At 39.1% G+C, this 22,069-nt stretch overlaps 1 non-coding gene across 1 annotated transcript; it reads left to right on the top strand.

Annotated features, from left to right (window-relative positions):
- The first annotated feature begins 20,294 nt into the window (after positions 1-20,294).
- On the top strand, positions 20,295-20,401 carry LOC141722284 (small nucleolar RNA R71). The gene has a single exon (XR_012575302.1). It is a non-coding gene; the product is annotated as a small nucleolar RNA R71 (small nucleolar RNA).
- The last annotated feature ends 1,668 nt before the right edge of the window (positions 20,402-22,069 follow it).

Below are 22,069 nucleotides of genomic sequence, written 5' to 3'. Positions count from 1 at the left end.
CGGGATACAATCACTACTCGATCGATGAGCAATATCCATCGAGAGAGTAGAAATGAATGAACCCGGAATTGAAACTATTGTGGACTCTGTGCTGATTGATGAGATTTTGGGCACAAATATTTCAACAGTTCCTGAAAGAATTGGCAAGTGAGCCAACAAATCATCCAAAAGATGATGCTCACTTGCAATAGAGGTGCTTCTATAACTAATGATTTTGGCTGTGACTCCACATTTATTGGAGCCACATTAAGCTGAATTTGTGAAGGTGCAGTGACTGTGTCTTTAGCTCCAGTTTGCACAGTGTGTGAACCCTGTGCATCCCCAAGGGTTTTGGATTTCTTCTTTCTTGCATAAGTTTGGGGTGAGCTAGTGTCCCTTACCCTTTTGGCATGTGCTCTTGGCTGATAGCTTTGTTCAATAGCCACATCCTTTTGGGATGATGCAACTAGAAATGAGCTTTTATCCTTATTAATCACTGCAATTTGTTAGGAAACTGCAGTGTGGCTAGGCTGGGAACCACTCAACTCTCCATCCTTATTCTTAGGGTTTCTTTTATGTTCACCATATCCCTCACCTACCTTACCCACCTTCACACTCCCCTCTTTGGTTTTGGTAGATTTTACAACTGGCATATTTTGAGAGATACCAGAGGGGGCTTTCTTTGATTTGGATTTTAAAATTTTGGATGATTTGATAGCTTGGGTAGGCAACTGTTGGTTTATTGACACAGTTGCCATTGCTAAACTAGAATTCAAACAAATTTGTGAGGTTGGAATAGTAGGTACAGATGAACTTACCTCACTTACCTGAGGTGCTACCATTACAGGGATATAGAAGAGTGGCACTTCTCCATGATGATTTGCCCTGTTCAAATCTGCAATAATTCTTCTCTCTTGAACCCTACAATCTAATTTGTTGTTTGGGTTGTCAAGTACAATTTCCTCAGAGAGGTGGTTAGCTAACATCAAGAAAAATCTAGCATAATAAACATTTTTACCTCTCTTATTTAACTCTCCTAACTTAAATCCCAACTCAAACAAAACAAGATCACTGAAATTAAAGAATTTATCTGTAACTAGCATGTAAAGCATGGAAATATTGACAGAGTCAAAATTACTGATTTTACCAGAAAAGACCTTGGTCACTACATCACACATGAAACTCCATTCCTTCCTAAGACCCAATCTCCTAATGTCACTTAACTTAGAAGTAGAGAGAGCATACTTCATGGAATTAAGCATATTAACTATATCAGTGTCTGTGTGTGGTGAGGTCACAGTGTTATCAGAAATCTTGAAACATGCTTTGATAACATCGCTATTAATACAGAACTCCTTACCTTTAATGGTGAGTGTGATGGTCTTATCTATCGAGTTGTATGAAGAAGTAGTCCACATTTCTTCAACAACCTCACAGAAGATGGTGGGTGATTCTAGCATTGCATAGCTGAGTTTGCAGTTCTTCACAAAATCCATCATTTTGTGGTAATCACTTGAATATTGAATCCCCTTGTTTACTAGAGTCGCGAAGTTGTTCTTCTCATAGATGTATCCAGTTTGTGACATGATCTTGACTACTGGTGCCATTGTTAGAGAGTGGAAATTTCAGAGATAGTGATGCTAATTGCTTTTGAGAGAAAGAATTTTGAGCAGATAATTTGAGAATGATAAAAGAAAGGCAATAGAAATGAAATAAGCTTTTATACTATCTCAAAAATAACTATAAAAAATAATAAAGTAAAATAAAGTAACCAATGAAAATTTAAAAATAAACTATAAAAATTCCATCAATTATCCATCGTGTTATGCTTACAAACTGTAAGTATACTCGATGGATAATGTTCAGGAAATTAACGGCTAAGATTAAGACAATTCGACGGATGAGGATAGACTGTTATCCGTCGAGTTATAAAATATTCTAGAAAAATAATTGATTTTTATTTACAAGCAATATTTCGACGGATGATCAAACTCGATGGATAAAGATCATCCGTCGAGATGTAAATTTTGACAGCCAAAATTCCATCTTAGACTGAAAAATTAATTAAATTTCTGGCTGTATAGCAACTTGCAAATTATCTGAAATAATTTAAGAATAATTAAGCATACCTAACTCACTTACCAACCTTGAGAAGGTGGATTCATCTAGTGGCTTGGTGAAAATATCTGCAAGCTGCTTTTCACTTGGAACAAAATGTAGTTCCACAGTACCATTCATTACATGTTCCCTTATGAAGTGGTACTTGATGTCTATGTGCTTTGTCCTTGAATGTTGTACTGGATTTTCAGTGATGGCAATTGCACTTGTGTTATCACAGAAAATAGGAATCCCCTCAACTTGCAGACCATAGTCTAGCAATTGATTTTTCATCCACAAAATCTGTGCAGAGCAACTACCAGCAGCAATATATTCAGCTTCCGCTGTAGAGGTAGAAACTGAATTTTGCTTTTTACTGAACCAGGACACAAGCTTATTTCCAAGAAATTGACAGGTTCCTGTTGTACTTTTTCTATCAATTCTACAACCTGCATAATCTGCATCTGAATAACCAGTTAGATCAAAACCAGAATATCTAGGGTACCAAATGCCAAGTTTTGGTGTCCCTTGAGATATCTAAAAATTCTCTTAATAGCTACTAAGTTAGATTCTCTAGGATCAGCCTGAAATCTAGCACACAAACATGTAGCAAACATTATATATGGCCTACTAGCTGTTAAGTACAGAAGTGAGCCAACCATTCCCCTATAACTTAAAATATCCACAGACTTTTCAGTAGTGTTTTTTATTAAAGCTTAGTTGCAGTGGCCATGGAAGTTTTTGCAGATGTGCAATCCATTAGATCAAACTTCTTTAAAAGATAATAAATGTATTTAGTTTGACTAATGAATATTCCATCACTAACTTGCTTAACTTGCAAACCAAGAAAGTAAGTTAGTTCTCCCATCATACTCATTTTATACTTACTTTGCATCAATTTGACAAACTTTTTGCAAAGTTTTTCATCTATAGAGCCAAAAATAATGTCATCTACATAAATTTGAACAAGTATACTAGAGCTATTAACATTTCTGAAGAATAAAGTTTTATCTACAGTACCTCTTGTGAAGTGATTTTCCAAAAGGAACTTTGATAAAGTGTCATACCAGGCTCTAGGTGCTTGCTTCAGTCCATAAAGTGCTTTCAAAAGATAGTAGACATATTCTGGAAAATTTGGATCTTCAAAACTAGGAGGCTGACTAACATATACTTCCTCCTCCAAGTCTCCATTCAGAAAGGCACTTTTGACATCCATTTGATAGACCTTGAAATTGGCATGGGCTGCATAGGCTAAGAAGATTCTGATGGCTTCAAGTGTTGCAACAGGAGCAAATGTTTCATCAAAATCTATTCCTTCTTGTTGATAATAGCCCTTAGCAACCAATCTAGCTTTGTTCCTGACTACTATGCCATTTTCATCCATCTTGTTTCTGAATACCTATTTGGTGTCAATTGGATTCTTTCCTCTAGGCTTGGGCACCAGCTTCCATACCTTATTACTCTCAAATTGATTTAGCTCCTTTTACATAGCTAAAATCCAATCAGGATCCAACAAAGCTTCTTCTACCTTCTTTGGTTCTTCCTTAGATAGAAAGCTATTGTACAGACATTCTTCTTGAGTTGCTCTCCTTGTTTGAACTCTAGAAGATACATCACCAATTATGAGCTCAAAGGGATGATTTTTTATCCATTTTCTTTGCTGAGGTAGATTAGATCTAGAAGAAGAGGCCTCATTGTTTTCTTGATGTGTGATTGAGTTTTGATTGTTAGAAACTCCCCCTGAGTTAATGGATCTTTGATTTGAGGAAGGGGAGCTTTTTGTAAGTGATCTATCCTGACTCCCAGCTCCTTTTGATAACCCGACAGATGGTGAATTTTGAGTATCGACGGATGAAGCAGGTTGCCTTCCAACGGATAAGGCAGATTGTCTCCCGACGGATGAAGCATTATACAACTCGACAGATGTTGAATTTTGTGCTTCATTGGTAGTGGATTTTTCTGCATTATCCTTTGATACTGTTTCTTGATCACTTTCATCATCACTGTCATCACTAACCATCTCCACATTGTTAAATTTGAGGCTCTCATGGTAGTCTCCATCTTGTAGTCCTTCAATCTTTTTATCATCAAACACAACATGTATTGATTCCACAACAATGTTGCTTCTTAGACTGTAGACTCTATATGCTTTACCAACAGCATATCCAACAAAAATTCCTTCATCTGCTTTAACATCAAACTTCCCATTCTGATCAGTTTGATTTCTCAAGATATAACATTTGCAGCCAAAGACATGAAGAAAATTTAGAGTTGGCTTCTTTTTTTTGAACAATTGAGAGGGAGTCATGCATTTTGCTTGATTAATCAGAGAAATATTCTGAGTGTAACATGCATTATTTACAGCTTCAGCCCAAAAATATGTTGATAATTTAGATTCTTCAAGCATTGTCCTGGCAGCTTCAATAAGTGATCTATTATTCCTTTCCACTACTCCATTCTGTTGTGGAGTTCTTGCTTCTGAAAAATCATGCAAAATTCCATTTTCTTCACAAAATGCTCTCATGGAAGAATTCTTGAACTCAGTTTCATTGTCACTTCTGATTCTTCTTACTTTGAAATCAGGATGATTATTGACTTGCCTTATGTGATTGATGATGATTTCACTAGCCTCATCTTTAGACTTTAGGATATATGTCCAAGAGAACTTTGAGAAATCATCTACAATTACTAGGCAAAATCTTTTCCTTGAAATGGACAACACATTGAATGGTCCAAACAAATCCATGAGTAGCAGTTGCAAAGGTTCTTCAATTGTTGAATCAAGCTTCTTCCTGAATGATGCTTTGGTCTGCTTTCCTTTTTGACAGGCATCACACAATCTATCCTTAGAAAACTCCACTTGAGGAATGCCTCTAACCAGTTCTTTCTTTACTAGTTCATTCATGGTCTTGAAGTTTAAATGGGATAGCTTCTTGTGCCATAGCCAACTTTCATCCTGACTTGCTTTGCTGAGAAGACAAGTAACAAATTCTGCATTTGATGAGTTGAAGTCAGCTAGGTACACATTTCCTTTTCTCACACCAGTGAGAACCATTTTGTTGCTCCTCTTGTTAGTCACAACACAGGATTCTGAGTTGAAGGTTACTGAATTGCCTTTATCATAAAGCTGGCTGATACTCAGCAAATTACGCTTGAGACCATCCACTAAGGCAACTTCCTCAATGATGACATTGTCTTTTGAAATCAAGCCATATCCCACAGTATAACCCTTGCTGTCATCTCCAAAAGTAATACTAGGGCCAGCTCTCTCCTTGAACTCTGTGAGCAGGGTAGAATCACCAGTCATATGTCTTGAACAACCACTATCCAAGTACCATAGATTTTTTTTGTTTCCCTGCACACATCAAAATCAAATCAAGTTGATTTTGGTACCCAAGTTTCCTTGGGTCCTTCCTTGTTAGCTTTTTTTTTTCTGTTTCTTAGGTTTGATCTCATTTAACTTAGGGATATCAGATTCATCCTTAGTCATTTGAGTTGAACCTTTGAAACCATTCATTATAGCAGAATTATCATGCATATTATGATTAACAGGGAATGACATGCTATTAGTGAACATGTTATTCCAGTAAGGCATGCTAAATAGCATTTATGGCGTACTAAATGCAGCATAATAAGGATTAGGTGAAAATGGCATATTAGCAAACTGTGCATTCATATTCTGTGTAGACATAACATTCATAGGCATAGGAGGCATGACATTCATGTTGGGAAAGTGAGGTGGCACAGATATGGAAGTAGGCATGACAGATTTGCAATTAACAGACAAATGATTTACACTACCACACTTGACACAAATTTTTCTAGGAGCATATTTATTAGGTGTGTAGTTATTATGTTTGTTAAACCCTACTTTACCAATTCTATTATTTTTCTTTTTAGCCTATGTTTTAATCTCAATATTTTCAAGTCTGTCACTCAATTGCTTGACAGTCATATGACCAATATTAGCCTTCTTCTCCTTCTTTACTTGACTAGATTCTCCTGGAACAAAATTCTTGGAAACTGATCCATATCTCTCATTTAACTTGACAAGCTTGGCTTTACTCACATGCTTGCTCACAGTCGACGAATGAGGATATATGTCACTCGATGGATAACCCTTTCCGCTATCCGACGGGTGACCCTCATCATCCGTCGAGTCTACATCTGTTAGCAATCCTTCCACCAAATTGGATTCCAGCTTCTCCTTGTTCTTCTTCCAGGCTGCATCACAAAAGGACTCAATCCCTTGAACTTTGGTGATTTGAGCATGAACATCTGTAGATGTTTTTCATGCCTTGACCACCTTCTGTTAATGTTCAAGCTGATTCTTCAAGATCTCTTCTTTCTTCAAGGACTCAGTTAATTCATCCTTAGCAATTTTCCACTCAATTCTTAATTTTTCAAATTCAATGAACTGAGACTTTAGCACGTTATTCTTCTCACTTACAAATAAATTGTTTTCTTTGATTTTAGCATTTTCTTTAGTGAGAGACTTAAGTGTAACACGCAGATGATATAATTCTGTAGACATGTCATTTATAGCATCATTACACTCATTTTTAGATAAATGTGCAAGATTAATGGTGTTTACCTGATTACTTGAAGAACTTGTCTCTGTTTCATCAGACTTGGCCATTAAGGCTAGATTGACATAGCTGACATCCTCATCCTCATCCAGACCATCTGAAGCCCAGTCATTTTCTTGTGTAATGAAAGCCCTTTCCTTTTGTTTGAGTAGCTCAAAGTATTTCTGTTTATAATCCACAGGCTCAAACTTCTTTTTGTTGGAATCTGACTTTCTACACTCACTGGCAAAGTGCCCAGCCAAGCCACATTTGAAACACTTGAATTTTGATTTATCCACCATGTTTCTATTTGGCTTAGCTGCTCCAAAGTTCTTCTTGAACTTGAGCTTGGCAAATCTTCTGGAAAGAAATGCTAGATATTCATCAATATCCTCCATGTCATCTTGGCTCAAAGAATCTTCATTTTCTGCTGCCAGCCCCTTGCCCTTGTTTTCACAGACCTTTGAAGTTGATTCAACAGCTTCCATCTTCATCTTCTTCTCTTTTTTTAACTCCGCAACTAGTGCAATGGATCCTCCTTTCTTCTTTCCTCTCTCCATCCTCTCATCTTGCTCTATTTCAAGATCATAGGTTTTCTGGATGCCATACAGTCTCTCCAAAGTAAACTCCTTGTAATCTTGAGAGTTTCTTAATGAGACTGTCATAGGTTTCCATTCCTTTGGAAGAGATCTAAGAAACTTCAGATTGGAGTCTTTTGTCTGATAGACCCTTCCTTGCAACTTCAGAGCACTTAGTAGTTTTTGAAACCTACTAAAGATGTCAGTGAGAGACTCACTTTCTTCACTATGAAAATGCTCATATTGCTTAATCAGTAGCTGCATCTTGTTTTCTCTAACTTGCTCAGTGCCATCACAGATAATCTGTATTGTATCCCAAACATCCTTGGCAGTTTTGCATTGATGATGTTGTCAAACATATCACCATCAACTCCATTGAACAGGATATTCATGGCCTTCTTATCTTTCCTGACTTTTTCAATATCAGGATCAGACCATTCATGCCTTGGCTTGGGGACAGATGGCTCATTTCCAGTTGCATCTCTCATTGGTACATGAGGGCCTCTTTCTATGCAATCTACATAGGCCTCATCTTGAGAAAGTAAATAAAGATGCATCTTTACCTTCCAGTGATGGTAATTATCTTTATCCAAAAAAGAAATCTTGACTCCAACATCCTTCTTATTCATCTTTCTGTTTTGTTGTGATCTTTAAACTCTTTGTTTCTCAAAAGCTTGATTTGATACCAATTGTTAGTCCCTTAACAATGCAACAAGAATTACAGAAGGGGGTTGAATGGAATTCTTGAAACTTTTTTTTCACAAATAAAATTGTTCTAACTTATATATATATCAGTGTGAATTGATTTGCAGAGTGCAGAATAATAACTTGAAATGAATCAAAACACAAGTAATTAAGAACACAAGTCTTTAAAAACTTTCTGGTGGATTTGAATGTATCCACCAGAGATATATAATATATCAAGAGAACTCTGTGTAGTAATTAGCTCACAGCTGCTTACAAATTGATAACAACTAAGATTATAGAGAAATGCTAAGAATACAGCTTACAAATGTTTCTCTCTTGGTTGCTTAATTAAAATGTTCTATTTGCTGCTTCTTGGTTTATATATCACCAAGATTACAAAGCAATAAGACAAGATAATAAAATAAAAACTATCAAGTCTAATATTATGCTACTTCATTACTCTATTCCAGCATCTTTGAATATCTTCATAATAGCATGGAAATGGCAATGCTTCTTTGTTCTCTAAAACCCAGTTAAATAGGCTTCCACATTCTATTTGCATACACTCGACGCATGTGACTGTGTTGTCACTGTCAACAGATGTTTGAATTCTTTATCCATCGGGTTCATGATCATCCGTCAAGTTCATGATCATCCGTCGGGTTGTCTTGTTGATCATCCGTCGAATAACATTGTTGTTTATCCGTCGGGTAGCAATCCGACACTTGACTTCATTTCATTTATACAGAATTACAAGACATCATCTATGTACAATTAATCAACCTATTCTGCATATCTAGTTAAAGTCAACATGACTTGAGTACTACTACAAGATCTAAATAATGTATATGCAGAAATGTGCTACAGACTTATTGTTACATAAGCTACTCACTCGATGGATAATAAATCATCATCCGTCGGGACTATATTGAGTTATCCGTCGAGACTGTAATCCTTATCCGTCGAGTGCTACATTTTTCACTAAGTAAAATCTACCAAGGTGTTTTGTTAGAGAAATCATCAAGTACACAACATATACATAATAATTTGTTGAAAGGAGAAGCAAATTATTGGTGGGAATCTAAAAAGGCTTTGGAGGGTGAAGATGTTATTGCATGGGATAGGTTTAAAGAGCTGTTTTTAGAAAAACATTTTCCTCGCTATGTGAGAAATCAAATGCAGATTAAGTTTTTAGAACTGAAGCAGGGAAGTATGTTCAGGACATAGTATGAAGCCAAATTTACAGAGTTAGCTAGGTTTGTTCCAGAACAAGTGGATACTGAAGAGAAACGAGTTCAAAGGTTTCAAGAAGGGTTACGATCGTGGATCCGTAGACAAGTTGCAGTTTTTGAATTAACGACGTATACCGCCGTAGTCCAGAAAGCTTTGATTATTAAAGGGGAAAGCAAAAGATCTCAAAAGGATAGATGACAGGGAAGTTTCCAAGACCGCTCCAACAGGAAGCCGGGATTTCTAGCCCGGACAAATTTGAATTTTAAAAGGATAGGATCAGGTACCCAGAAAATAGGTAATCGTTTCCAAGCCCCCAAACAATAGGGAATTGTCGGAGTCCCAGTGCCGTACTGCAGAACTTGTGGACGCAAGCACACCGGCATATGTATCAAAGCAGATGTGACATGTTTCAAATGCAAGCAGAAAGGGCACTATTCTAATGAATATCCAATAGGAAAAATAGCAGAAATTACTTGTTTCCAATGTGGAAAGAAATGACATATAGCTAAAAATTGCAAAGGACCAGCAATGGTAGCTAGTATTCTGAAAGTGTTGGCATTACCTCCTCCACCTACGCCTAATCAACCCAGAGCAAGAACTTTCAACATGACAATGAAAGAAGCAGTGCAGAGTCCTAGTGTAATTACAGGTACGCTTTTGGTGAATTCCGTAGATTTAAAAGTATTAATTGATTCTGCAGCTACTCGTTCATTTATTTTTGAAGAATTCCTTAATAAGTTATATTGCAAAATCGAATGGTTGGGCGAGACGTTAATTATAAAATTAGCGAATGACGACCAAGTTTCAGTAAATCGAGTATGTCCTGCGTGCGATATAGAAATAGCTGGACATCATTTTACCGTAGACTTGATTCCTTTTAAGTTAGGAGATTTGACACCATTTTGGGAATGGATTGGTTAGCTTGTCATAATGCTCAGATCGATTGTACGAATAAGAAAGTCAAATTAGAACTACAGAAAATGCAACGGTAATGTTCAAGGCTGAAAAACAGCGGAAGAAATTTCTGACTACGATGCAGACCAAAAGATTGCTTCGACAAGGATGTGAGATGTATATAGCCTACATGTTAAATACTGAGAAGGAAAGTCCCAGAATAGAAGATAATCTAGTTGTATATGAATTTCTGGACATTTTTCCAGAAGAGCTTCCAAGGTTACCTCCAGATCGAGAAATTGAATTTACGATTGATTTAGCACCAGGTACAGAACCAGTTTCGAAGGCTCCATATCGAATGGCTCCCGTCGAGATGAAGGAATTGTCAACGCAACTCCAAGATCTTCTAGACCGTGGCATTATAAGACCCAGTGTATCTCCATTGGGTGCACCGGCATTGTTCGTGAAGAAGAAAGATGACATCCTGCGACTATGCATTGATTATCGGGAATTGAACAAACTCACTATCAAGAATAAGTATCCTACACCGAAAATTGACGATTTGTTCAATCAGTTAAAAGGAGCCGCATGGTTTTCGAAGATTGATTTATGATCGGGCTATCATCAATTGAAGATTAAAGTTGAAGATATTCCCAAGACTGCGTTCCGTACGAGATATGGACATTATGAGTTTCTCGTAATGGCATTCGGTTTGACAAATGTGCCAGCAGCATTCATGGATCTGATGAACAGAGTATTCAAGAAATGTTTGGATAAATTTGTGATTCTATTTATTGATGACATCTTGATTTACTCAAAGACGGAAGAAGAGCATGCTGAGCACTTGAGGATAGCTTTGGAAATTCTAAGGAGAGAGCAACTGTACGCAAAATTCTCGAAATGTTAATTCTGGTTGAAAGAAGTACAATTTCCAAGGCACATCATCAGTGGAGAAGACATCTAAGTCGATCCAGCGAAGATTAAAGCTGTGCTAAATTGGGAAAGACCAAAGACACCAACCAAAGTTCGAAGTTTCTTGGGATTGGCAGGATATTATAGAAGATTTGTTAAAGATTTTGTGAAAATAGCAACGCCGTTGACCAAGTTAACTCGAAAAAGTGAAAAGTTCGTATGGGATGACAAATGTAAAGAAAGGTTTCGAGAGCTGAAGATTCGGTTAGTAACCGCACCGGTACTCGTATTACCAGACGAGCATGGAAATTTCATCATTTACAGCGATGCTTCATGTTAGGGCGAAAACACGCGCTAATATTCACGCAAGTATACGCATTCGCAAGTAATATAGAATACTTTCTAGTTCGTTCCCTCAGAGACTCAGACTAATTTATTGTCTAATTAAACTCACCCACCAATGTATGATTACTTCTCAATGTTAAGATAATAACACTTAAAATTGTTGATCAAATATTAACTATAATTAACTACTTAATTAACCACTTAACTAACACTTCAAATTATCAATAATAAAACACTCATGAGATCACAACTTCATTATTACTTCCTTCTATAGCCATTGTTATTACCTTTAGCATGTGACAGTGATGATATTAATCGAATAACACGAAACTGATAAAAGCCAACTTTCATTGTACTAATACCATTTTACCAAGCATCCACAATTAAGATAGAAGTTGAATAGTCATCAATTATGTTGAGTTCCTATATGTCTACAGAAATTGACAACACAACGATTTAAGCACAAGTTATTTCTTTTGATTACATAGGGCAAATAAAACTGTTAGAGTTACCCACTAATCATGCTCAACGTACATGAACCTATGCTAGCATGGCAAGTTCTAAATCTCAAGATCCACCATCGCTTCACAAGAGATTAACACCCTATCTTATATGTTCGCGACGCATATAAGACGAATACGCACAACCAATACTAGATATCATGCAATCATCACACACTAAAGTATTAAACAATTAACTAAAGAATTCCATAATAAATCCGTTGCAACCCCATGATCACGATTAGCCCAAAATAGAACTTATCGCCATCATGGGTTCATATGAAATCATGACAAACAACACAAGAAAATAATAACTACACTAATTATATTAAAACAGAGTACGTCACAAGAGTAAATAAGTCAAAGCAAGAAAACTAGCATCCAACGTTACAACGAAACAAGAATCACAAGAATATATGCTTCCTCTTCGTTGCGGTGTGCTAAATCGGTCTTCTTCCTTATCTCCTTTGCTTCTTGCGTAAAACACAATCTAAAACATAATCTCCTTAATAATCTCTGTGAAAACGTCTCAAATCTACCTATATAATAGTCCCATAAAACTCAGATTACATAGAAGTTGGAAGCCAAACAGAAGTAGAAGTCTAAAATAATTTGTATTTTTTCCCGACCCTGCGCGGCCGCTCAGCATATCTGCGCGGGCGCGCAGGCTGCTGCGCGGCCGCTCAGCATTGCTGCGCGGGCGCGCAGGGCCCTACTGGAAAAATTCCAAGCTTGCTCCGTTTCTTCGCCGTAATCTGCCCATTCCTTTCCTCTCGCAATGGTGAACACATGCCAAGGCTTATTCTTGATGATTCCTCCCCCGAAATGCAACTATTACCCTGAAATACATAAATACTAGAAAAACGCATCAAATACACAAAATACTTGATTTCATGACACCAATTTAAGCCATTTTAAGACGTTCTAAATGGTATAAAATGCCACTTATCACACCCCCAAACTTAAATCGATGCTTGTCCTCAAGCGTCACAGACTCAAAAACAAATAAAAATATGCATGAATGCAATCTATATGAAAATACAACGATCCCCCTTACTACAATTAACCAACCAAATTGTCACATCTCAACGAATGCAGTTAGACAACTAAAGATCAATAAACTCATGCAAACGGACATACAGCCAGAAACGTGGTGTGTGCAAATGCTTAATAGATATGCTTCGGAACTAGACCAATTACTATGACTAGACTATCTTCAAGGCAATCCTACGATTATACAAAGAATAAAAAATTCTAGGCACAAAGTGATATACAACACTACAAGAACTCTGGAGCTTACTACGGAATCGTGCTTTTTATTTACAACTCAAATGCTTATTTGACCGTGCAATGAGTGAGGTCCACAAAAGACTTATACAATGGTATCCATGTAACGAGTGTTAGGTTAGCGGATCCCAGACTCTAAAAGCCTTAGGTCACTAGGCACAAAGTCCCCTAAGAACTTAATAACTCGAATACCAAAGAGCCCACTCTTGATCAATTATGCAATTTTTTTTTTTTATAACTTCTGAGCAAGTGCGTTTCGCTCCATCTTGCTCAACCCTAGACTACTCGCAACATATGCGAGCCGGCTACTAGCCATTTGACGCCTAGCCACAACTAGCAACAACTTCCATACTTTTTTCTCCAAAATTTTTTTTCTTTTTTTTTTCATGTCTTTATCACTAAGAACCTATAATCGAATTCTAAGCATAATAAGTAGATTGACCTTGAAAACAACCAAATCATAACAACAATCTAGCCCTTACGCACTCTTTAAGACTTAGTGGACTTACAATTGTTTCTAGCATGCATATCAACCTACACAACTTAATATCACTTTAATGCTATCACTACACTTGCATCAATATCACAATTCAGTCGATAACTTATTGCAAAAGGGATCATGATAAATGCATGAGCTATATGACATTCATAAATGTCATAAAAAAAACTAAATGGCATAAATTATGCAACTATATGAACTAAACTATCATGAATATGCAACTAAATGACATACACACAATATTCCTTAACTACCACCCCCAAACTAAAAATCTTCACTGTCCTCAGTGAAAGTAGTAGAAAGGAACACAGGGTATACCTACTCGGAGTCATCATCATCACCCTCAGCGGGTGGAGTATAGGCGGCGGGTATGCAGAGTCCTCACCAAAAACTGACCACTGGATATCAGCTCCAAGGCCTCGAAAAGCAGTCCCTAATGCAAGGGTGAGCTCCTGAGCAAACCTGCTCTGCGTCTCATACATGGCATCCATCTGCCGTGAAAGCCTCCTATACTGGGCATCACCCATCCCAGCACCCTCCTGAGCTCTCGACGAACCAGCCTCACCACGCCCTGGCCTAGCCATAGTAGCACCTCGTGCTGGACGTCCTCCTGGAAGACGATAACCCAGCTCATGCTCCTCAGGCTCACCACCGGTCCACTCCTGCATCCCATTCAGAGTGCCAGAATCTATCGGAGCTGCTGGCAACTGCAACTGCTCATGAGCCGGCCAGTTCACTCCTACTGCTCGGCATAGCTTCGTAACCGTGGATGCATAAGGGATGTTCATATACTTTGCTCCCCTCAAAAACTTCAGAATTCCTTGGTAGATAAACTCACCAAGGTCCACATAGTATTCTTCATTCAGAATTCCCCACAACAGCTGTGCTCTCTCAACTGTGACCTCGTGTGCATGTGAAGAAGGCAAAATATTAGCACATATAAATGCATTCCATGCACGGGCATACCTGTTCATGGCAATCGCCGGAAAGTGACGATACTCATTATTGGTTGGACTGCGGTTCCAAACTGTGCCCGGTCGACAGAGAGTCGCACAAATCAAATCCAAGTCAAAATCCTCAGCAGTCTTTTCATTCCAGTTCTCCTCCTCGGGCTTCCTCTCTCGCTGTCCAATCACACGGCGAATCGCCGCAGGATGATAATCAACCGTCAGCCCACGGACTACAGAAAACCCATTCTTTTCAGCCTTCGCGTTCGCGTAGAACTCGCGAACAACGCTCATCGGTACTGCTTCGGGTGACTCACAAAAAGCTATCCACCCCTTCTCTGCAAACATGGGCAACAACTCACCATCCCTCCCTGATGGTAAAAACCCCCTCTCTTTCAGAATCGGCTTCCCCAACAGCCTAGTGTACTCCTCCTCCACAGCTCTGTCAGTTAACCGAGGTCTTGCAGCAGTACCCCTCGATGAATCAGCAGTAGGAACTGTGCTGCTGCTGTCAATAGTGCGTGCTCTCTTGGGTGCCATTGATTCGTGAATAAAAGTGTGTAAGAACTGATTTTTGATGTTTGTGAGAGGGTTTAAGTGTAGGAAGTTTTGTGAGAGATATGTAGGATAGGTGTATGTATATATAGGGTGTGGATTAGATTAGGGTTTGGGAATTAAGGGATAAAATGATGGGGTAGTGGGAATAATTCGTGGGTTTATGGGCTACAACTGTTTTTTGTGTTTTTGTTTGTTTGTTTTTTTTTTCTGAACTGTAAAAAATTTTCTGGAACTCGACCCCTGCGCGGCCGCTCAGCATTTCTGCGCGGGCGCGCAGCAAGCTGCGCGGCCGCTCAGCATAGCTGCGCGGGCGCGCAGAGGGTCTCTGGAATTTTTTTTTTCAGCCCCTGTTTTCTGATTTTTTTGTGTTTTTGGATAGGTTATTAACTTCTAAGGGTTCCTGTAACAACAATTCATGGGTTGCCTCCCACGCAGCGCTTCTTTTTCGTCATTAGCTTGACGTTCCGTACCTTTCTCAAGTAGTCAACAAAATGGCACTAACCACCTCTCGGTTTGCCATGTCCCCATAGTAGTGCTTCAACCGCTGACCGTTAACCTTGAATGCTTGGTCCGAATCATTCTCAAAAATTTCCACCGCTCCATGTGGAAACACAGTTTTGACAATAAAAGGTCCAGACCATCTTGATTTCAACTTCCCAGGAAAAAGTCGGAGCCGAGAGTTGAATAACAGAACTTGTTGCCCTGGCACAAATAACTTAGGATGTAGCTTCCTATCGTGCCACCTCTTCACCTTTTCCTTATACATTTTGTTATTCTCGTACGCTTGAAGTCGAAATTCATCAAGTTCATTAAGCTGAAGCATTCTTTTCTTACCAGCTGCATCTAAATCCAGGTTCAATTTCTTCATTGCCCAGTAGGCTTTATGCTCAAGCTCCGCTGGTAGATGACATCCCTTACCGTACACCAACTGAAACGGTGACATCCCAAGTGGAGTTTTGTATGCTGTTCTGTAAGGCCAAACAGCTTCATCGAGCTTTAAAGACCAATCCTTCCTTGACGGACAAACAACCTTCTCTAGAATACGCTTTATCTCTCTGTTAGACACTTCCGCTTGACCATTTATTTGCGGATGATAGGCAGTAGCTACTCGATGATTCACATTATAACGCTGCATCATAGAAGTGAACTTACGGTTGCAAAAATGCGATCCTTCATCACTTATGATTACCCGAGGCGTTCCAAACCTTGTGAAAATTTGCTTATGAAGAATATTTAGTACTACCTTTGCATCATTTATCGGTAAAGCTTTAACTTCGACCCTTTTTGAGACATAATCGACTGCCAGCAAGATGTACTGATTATTGCAAGACGAGATAAAAGGCCCCATGAAATCGATTACCCACACATCAAAGACCTCGACTTCAAGCATCACATTTAATGGCATCTCATCCTTTCTTGACAAATTTCCCACTCTTTGGCAACGATCACACCTTAAAACAAACTGATGAGCATCCTTGAACAAAGTAGGCCAGAAAAAACCTGCTTGCAGAATACGAGCTGTCGTCTTCTCACCTCCATAGTGTCCACCATAAACCATGGAATGGCAGTCTCGTAATATCCCCTCCGTCTCACAGAACGGGATACATCTCCTGATGATCTGGTCAGCTCCCTGTCTAAACAAATATGGTTCATCCCACATATACCACTTCACCTCATGCAGAAACTTCTTCTTTTGAGCGGATGTCAAATTAAGAGGCATTATATTGCTGACGAGATAGTTTACAATATCTGCAAACCATGGTTCTTCCTCCTGAATTGCAAACAACTGCTCATCCGGAAAAGATTCATTGATTAACGTCCTATCTTGTGAAGTAGAATCGGGATTCTCCAACCTAGAGAGATGGTCAGCTACTTGATTTTCAGTACCTTTTCTATCTTTGATCTCTAACTCAAATTCCTGAAGTAAAAGCACCCAACGAATGAGTCTCGGCTTCGAATCCTTCTTAGAAACCAGATAGCGAATAGCTGCATGATCAGTGAATACTGTTACTTTCGTACCAAGCAGATAAGATCGAAATTTCTCAAAGCCAAAGACTATAGCCAAAAGCTCCTTCTCAGTAGTGGTGTAGTTCAATTGGGTCCCATTTAAAGTCTTACTCGCATAGTAGACCACATGGAAGATATTTTTCTTGCGTTGTCCCAGAACTGCACCTACCGCATAATCACTCGCATCACACATCATCTCAAACGGTTCTGTCCAATCTGGTGCTGTAATAACTGGTGCAGTGATCAAACTCTTCTTGAGAGTCTCGAATGCTGCCAAACATTCATCATCAAATTTGAAAGGCACATCTTTCTCAAGCAAATTGCACAACGGCTTAGATATCTTTGAAAAGTCCTTGATGAATCGCCGATAAAAACCCGCATGACCAAGAAAACTACGAATTCCTTTCACAGAATTGGGTGGGGGAAGATTTTCAATGACTCCCACCTTGGCCTTGTCCACCTCCAGACCCTTGCTAGAGACCTTATGCCCAAGGATAATGCCTTCACGCACCATAAAATGACATTTCTCCCAATTAAGCACCAAATTAGTTTCCACGCATCTTTTGAGTACGGCGCGCAGATTATTCAAACATTCATCATATGAGTGTCCAAAGACGGAGAAGTCATCCATGAACACTTCGACGTTATTTCCAATCATGTCAGAGAATATAGCCATCATACATCTCTGAAAGGTGGTCGGGGCACCACATAACCCAAACGAAACTCTACGAAAAGCAAATGTGCCAAATGGACAAGTGAAGGTAGTCTTTTCCTGATCCTCTGGTGCAATACAAATCTGATTATACCCGGAATAACCATCCAGAAGACAAAAATACTCATGTCCCACCAATCTGTCAAGCATTTGATCAATAAATGGAAGAGGAAAGTGATCCTTCCTTGTGGCTTTGTTCAATTTCCTATAATCCATGCATACTCTCCATCCTGTAACTGTTCGAGTAGGGATGAGCTCATTCTTTTCATTTGCGACCACAGTGATACCTCCTTTCTTAGGTACACATTGTACGGGGCTCACCCACGAGCTGTCAGAAATAGGATAAATGATGCCTGCATCTAGCCATTTCAGAATTTCTTTCTTCACCACCTCCTTCATGATGGGATTCAGTCTTCGCTGCTGTTCCACAGTTGGCTTACTACCTTCCTCTAACAGAATTTTATGCATACAATATGAAGGACTTATCCCCTTGATGTCTGCTATGGTCCATCCTATAGCCGATTTGAATTCTCTCAAAATCCTTAAGAGCTTGTCTTCCTCACTACCTGAAAGGTCAGCTGAAATAATAACAGGTAACGTAGATGAATCACCTAAAAAAGCATACCTCAAGTATTCAAGTAATGGTTTGAGCTCCAAGGTAGGTGCTTCCTCTATTGATGGTTTGAGCTTCCCTTCAGCGTTCTTGAGGTTAGAAGTACCAAGAGATTCAAATGGTATGTCCAGCTTTCGCTTCCAGGGAGAAGCGTTCAGATATTGTAATTGCTCGTTGCTATCTCCATCATCACTGTCAAATTCCCCCACTAAGGCCTTTTCCAATACATCAGACATTAGCATGTGCTCGAGTTCTGAAGTAACCGCGGAATCAATCACATCCACTTTTAAGCACTCCTCATCTTCTGTAGGGAATTTCATTGCCTTGAATACGTTGAAGGTCACATCCTGATCTTGGACCCGCATAGTAAGTTCCCCTTTTTGTACATCTATCAAGGTACGACCAGTAGCCAAGAAAGGCCTCCCCAAGATTATGGGAATCTTCTTATCTTCCTCAAAATCCAGAATAACGAAATCTGCAGGAAAGAAGAGCTTATCCACCTTGACGAGCACATCCTCAACTATGCCCCTTAGGTAAGTAATTGAACGGTCAGCCAATTGTAGCGACATGTATGTGGGTTTTGGATCAGGCAGATCCAGCTTTTTAAAGATCGACAAAGGCATTAGATTAATGCTTGCTCCCAAATCACAAAGGTACTTGTCAAAAGTTAGATTGCCAATGGTGCAAGGAATGGTGAAGCTTCCTGGATCTTTCAGTTTTGGCGGTAACTTTTGCTGCAGAACAGTGCTGCATTCTTCCGTGAGAGCAACGGTTTCAAGGTCATCCAGTTTCACCTTCCTTGAAAGAATAGTCTTCATGAACTTCGCATAACTAGGCATTTGTTTCAGAGCCTCAGCGAAAGGTATATTGATGTGAAGTTTCTTGAACACCTCCAGAAACTTCCCAAACTGTCTATCCAGCTTTTGTTGCTGCAATCTTTTAGGAAAAGGTGGTGGAGGATAGAGCTATTTCTCCCCTGTATTAGCCTCAGGCAGAGTATGTTCAACAGTAGTCTTCCTTGGTTCCGCCGCTTTCTCCTTTTGCTTAGATTCTTCATCTCTAACTTCAGCTTCGACTTCTTTTGCCTTTTCAGCATCAGCTACTTTTCCAGACCTTAAGATAATAGCCTTGACTTGCTCTTTAGCTTCCTTCCTGCCTGGTACTTCCGTGTCACTGGGAAGAGTGCCAGGTTGACGATTGAGCACTGCATTGGCTAATTGACCGATTTGATTTTCCAAGGTCTTGATAGAAACCGCCTGACTCTTGCACAACAGCTTAAGTTCCTCAAAATCAGCACTAGTAGGTGCAGCTGCACTTCCCTGTTGAGGATATGATTGCCTTGTAGCATACTGCTGTGGTTGCTGGAATCCAGGTGGGTTAAACTGTTTACTCACTCCTTGTTGATATGTTGGCTGAATCGCATTCTGATTATTCCCCCAGCTGAAATTTGGATGATTTCTGTTATTAGGATGATAGGTCGCTGGCACAGGCTGCTATTGTCACTGATAATTATTCACATACTGAACAGATTCGTTGACAAGAGAACACTGATCCGTAGCATGAGAACATGCACAAAGCTCACAAACCATAGCTATTTGATTAACTCCATACGTAGCCAGAGAATCGACCTTCATTGATAGCGCTTGGAGCTGGGCTGCAATAGCGGTGGCTGCATCAACTTCCAGAATACCTGCTACCTTGCCTGACGTCATCCTCTGAGTTGGGTTTTGATGCTCATTTGCAGCCATCGTCTCTATAAGATTATACACCTCAGTATAGCTTTTAGCCCATAAGGCGCCTCCAGCTGCTGCATCGAGCATGGTCCGAGATTGGGCCCCCAAACCATTATAGAAACCAGTGATCACCATCCAATCCGGCATTCCATGATGTGGACATTTTCTCAACATTTCCTTGTAGCGTTCCCAAGCCTCGCACATAGATTCTGTAGGTTGCTGCGCAAACTGAGTAAGAGCACTCCTCATAGCAGCAGTCTTTGCCATTGGATAAAACTTCACCAGAAACTTTTGCGCAAGATCTTGCCACGTAGTGATGGACCCAGCTGGTTCAGAATGTAACCAGTCTTTAGCCTTATCCCTCAGTGAGAATGGGAAAAGCCTCAACTTGATAGCCTCATCAGTCACGCCATTATACTTAAAAGTGCTGCAGATCTTGACAAAATTTCTTATGTGCATGTTGGGGTCTTCAGTTGCCGCTCCTCCAAAAGAAACAGAATTCTGCTCCATCTGAATAGTGCCCGGCTTGATTTCAAAGGTGTTAGCTTGAATAGCCGGATGAAGGATGCTTGACTGAATGTCATCAATTTTAGGCCGAGAAAAATCCATAAGAGCTGGATCAGCTTGAACAATACGATCTCCCATGTTTACTGGTTCTTTCTGCTCAGTTCCTGAATCCGAATCCTCAAAATCTAACTTCTCCGAAATATCAAGAACTTCGTCTGTCTCCTCAGCTGTATCTAAAGTCCTCTTGCGAGCACGAGAACGAGTTTGCATAAACGCTTGCTAAAGTACCTGAAACACAACCGAAAAGAGTAAGTAACTACTACGTCCTAATCACTGAGTCCTAATGACCAATGATGGTAAGTACATAAACTAAACAAATACGCCGTGTCCCCGGCAGTGGCGCCAAAAACTTGTTAGGGCGAAAACACGCGCTAATATTCACGCAAGTATACGCGTTCGCAAGTAATATAGAATACTTTCTAGTTCGTTCCCTCAGAGACTCAGACTAATTTATTGTCTAATTAAACTCACCCACCAATGTATGATTACTTCTCAATGTTAAGATAATAACACTTAAAATTGTTGATCAAATATTAACTATAATTAACTACTTAATTAACCACTTAACTAACACTTCAAATTATCAATAATAAAACATTCATGAGATCACAACTTCATTATTACTTCCTTCTATAGCCATTGTTATTACCTTTAGCATGTGACAGTGATGATATTAATCGAATAACACGAAACTGATAAAAGCCAACTTTCATTGTACTAATACCATTCTACCAACCATCCACAATTAAGATAGAAGTTGAATAGTCATCAATTATGTTGAGTTCCTATATGTCTACAGAAATTGACAACACAACGATTTAAGCACAAGTTATTTCTTTTGATTACATAGGGCAAATAAAACTGTTAGAGTTACCCACTAATCATGCTCAACGTACATGAACCTATGCTAGCATGGCAAGTTCTAAATCTCAAGATCCACCATCGCTTCACAAGAGATTAACACCCTATTTTATATGTTCGCGACGCACATAAGACGAATACGCACAACCAATACTAGATATCATGCAATCATCACACACTAAAGTATTAAACAATTAACTAAAGAATTCCATAATAAATCCGTTGCAACCCCATGATCACGATTAGCCCAAAATAGAACTTATCGCCATCATGGGTTCATATGAAATCATGACAAACAACACAAGAAAATAATAACTACACTAATTATATTAAAATAGAGTACGTCACAAGAGTAAATAAGTCAAAGCAAGAAAACTAGCATCCAACGTTACAACGAAACAAGAATCACAAGAATATATGCTTCCTCTTCGTTGCGGTGTGCTAAATCGGTCTTCTTCCTTATCTCCTTTGCTTCTTGCGTAAAACACAATC

The sequence above is a fragment of the Apium graveolens genome, chromosome 4, assembly GCF_009905375.1.
Source record: "Apium graveolens cultivar Ventura chromosome 4, ASM990537v1, whole genome shotgun sequence".
NCBI lineage: Eukaryota > Viridiplantae > Streptophyta > Magnoliopsida > Apiales > Apiaceae > Apium > Apium graveolens.
Note: the sequence above shows the minus strand (reverse complement) of the source record. Positions and strands in the feature narration are given on the sequence as shown.